A 2,463-nucleotide genomic window follows, 5' to 3' on the forward strand; every position below is an offset into this window, starting at 1 on the left:
AAGTTCAGTTCTATATCCATTGTACTACCTTGCCTTCTCAGTTGTCTTTGGAGTATAAATTCCTTTGAGAGACTTAGCTAATTGTAAACAAGAATTCTGAGATGGACTTTATCCCACCAATAATATTAAAAGACTAACTTAAATGACTTCTAACAATTGAGCAGGTACACTTATGTCTCCAATACATATGACAGCCTCAAGTTAAGTATTTAAGAAAACTTCCTGGAACTCATGATGTTACTGAACAACTTCCTCATTGTCACCTTCACTGCTTTATTCCTGAAAGTATAGATAACAGGACTCATAAAAGGGGTGATAATTACATCAAAAATCACAAGAAATTTATCTATTGATAATGTGGGAAATGGTCATATATAGACAATAATTCATGGACCAAAGAAGATGGAGAGAGCCTTAGCTGAACCTCCTGAAGAGTGTTTACGAACAGTAACCAGGCTGAACATGTGAGAAACCATCAATATAAAGAAATTGCACATGGAGATGAAACCACTATTAGCAGTGACCAAGAACTCCATTTTATAGTTATCCATGCAGACAAGATTTCCCTAGATGAACCTAGGGAAATCACAATTAAAAACTATCTCCTTTGTTAGGGCCACAGAATGGTAAGTTTACAACAAAAATCAATTGCATCATAGAATATAAAGCCAATAATCCAAGACACCATCAAAAGTGAGATGCACCTTCTCAGGCTCATATTTAGGTAGTGAAGATGTTTATATATTACAATGAATCGATCACAGGTCATAATTATAAGAAGAACCATCTCAATATCCCCCAGCAATATGACTAAAGAACATCTGGGTAAAGCAGCCATTCTGAGAGATAACTTTGCACTTTTTTGAAAAGATCAGAAATCATCTTAGGGTTTTCAACACTGCAAAAATATGTGTCAATGAAAGAGAGATTAGCCAGCAGAAAGTACATGGGTGAATGTAACCAAGTATCCCCTATTACTGTCATGACAATAAGGAGGTTTCCCAGTATACCTCGCCACATAAAACACTGAGAAGAACTGAAACAGAAGAACTTGTATCTCCTGAGAACTTGCAAGTCCTAACAAAACAAATTCATGCACCACCAGCTCGTTTGATCTATCCATTAATGGAGCTTGCAAAGTAGACTCTGGAATTTACCTGAAGAAAATATTAAAAAGAAAATGAAATTATTGGGATCAAGAGTAAACAACTTGAGTAGATAGGGATTCAAACTTCAAAATCTTATGTTGCTTTATCATTTTGTATGACTGGATAACTATCTGCAATCATAGCAGTTAAAACTGGAAAATACTTGAGAAAAATCTATTTCCCTCATTGTACAAATGAAAAAACTAAGACTGATTGACTTGCCTCAATTCAAACCCAAGTCTTTCTCACTCCAAGTCTAAAAGTTTATCCTCAGCATTGCCTAGCTAACATATAATGTCCCATTACAAGCATTCTTCTTTCTAATTACTTTTTGAACTGTTTCATCCATTTTACCTAAGCTGGTTTAGTCCTCATATCCAACTCTCAAAAATCTTTTCTTCTGTCTAGGCTCTCCTTTGCCTTTAGTTTCTGTTAAGTTTTTCCTGATGTACTCTTCCCTTCCCCATTCCCAATAAGGGCTCTTGGAGGACTTTTTTTAATGTTCTATTTTCCCGGATAAACTGAGATAACATTTACAAAGTACTTGGCTAAAGGCTTAAGTATTCTGCATATAATGCTAGCTTTTATCAATATTTCCATATTTATTTGCATAGATGAATCACCCCAGTAAGATATAAGCTTCCTGAGAGGAGACATCTTTCTGTTGTGCATTTTTGTCCTAGAATTTTACAGATAGGAGGCACTTGAATGTTTGTTGGTGTACTTAACTTTAGATTTTATACTATGTCTGATTTCTTGATATTACCTGGTAGATTTCTAACAGGACACATTTCTGAGAAACTCCAATATGCAACTTCTATGTAAGGCTGGGTTTTTATGAATATTCCAGAGGATATCAGATACAATGTGAGATTTGGAAAATATGGGGATGTCCAAATCCAATATAGGAATATATGGGAAGTGGTTTCTGGCTGCCTGAAATCTCATCAATTGCCAAATGTGTTAGTGATATTCAATTTTTCTATTTTGACTCAAGTTGTACTTATGTCTATCAAAAGCTTCAAAAAAGAGAAATCTAGAAGTGAAAGAGAATGAGATGGGAAGGGGCCATGGATGAGGTTAAGATTAAAAAAGACCAAATAGGGGATAGAGCCAAGATGGAGCCAAGAGTACAGTCTCTCTTAGGCTCTCTCTCTCCAAAATATTTTTTAAAACCTTAAAATTGTAACTCTAACTAAATTTTCAAGAGACAACCCACAGAAAGATCCAGTGAGGCAATTCTCCATCCCAAGGTAACTTGGAAAATAGTGGGAAGGTTCCATTCCACGGGGTTGGAAGGGACAGCAGTCCACAG

At 35.6% G+C, this 2,463-nt stretch overlaps 1 pseudogene; it reads right to left on the reverse strand.

Moving 5' to 3' along the window:
• Nucleotides 1–209: 209 nt before the first annotated feature.
• Nucleotides 210–1,123, reverse strand: LOC141522838 (olfactory receptor 4F6-like; annotated as a pseudogene).
• Nucleotides 1,124–2,463: the final 1,340 nt, after the last annotated feature.

This window comes from Macrotis lagotis, chromosome 4, assembly GCF_037893015.1.
Source record: "Macrotis lagotis isolate mMagLag1 chromosome 4, bilby.v1.9.chrom.fasta, whole genome shotgun sequence".
NCBI classification, from domain to species: Eukaryota; Metazoa; Chordata; class Mammalia; order Peramelemorphia; family Peramelidae; genus Macrotis; species Macrotis lagotis.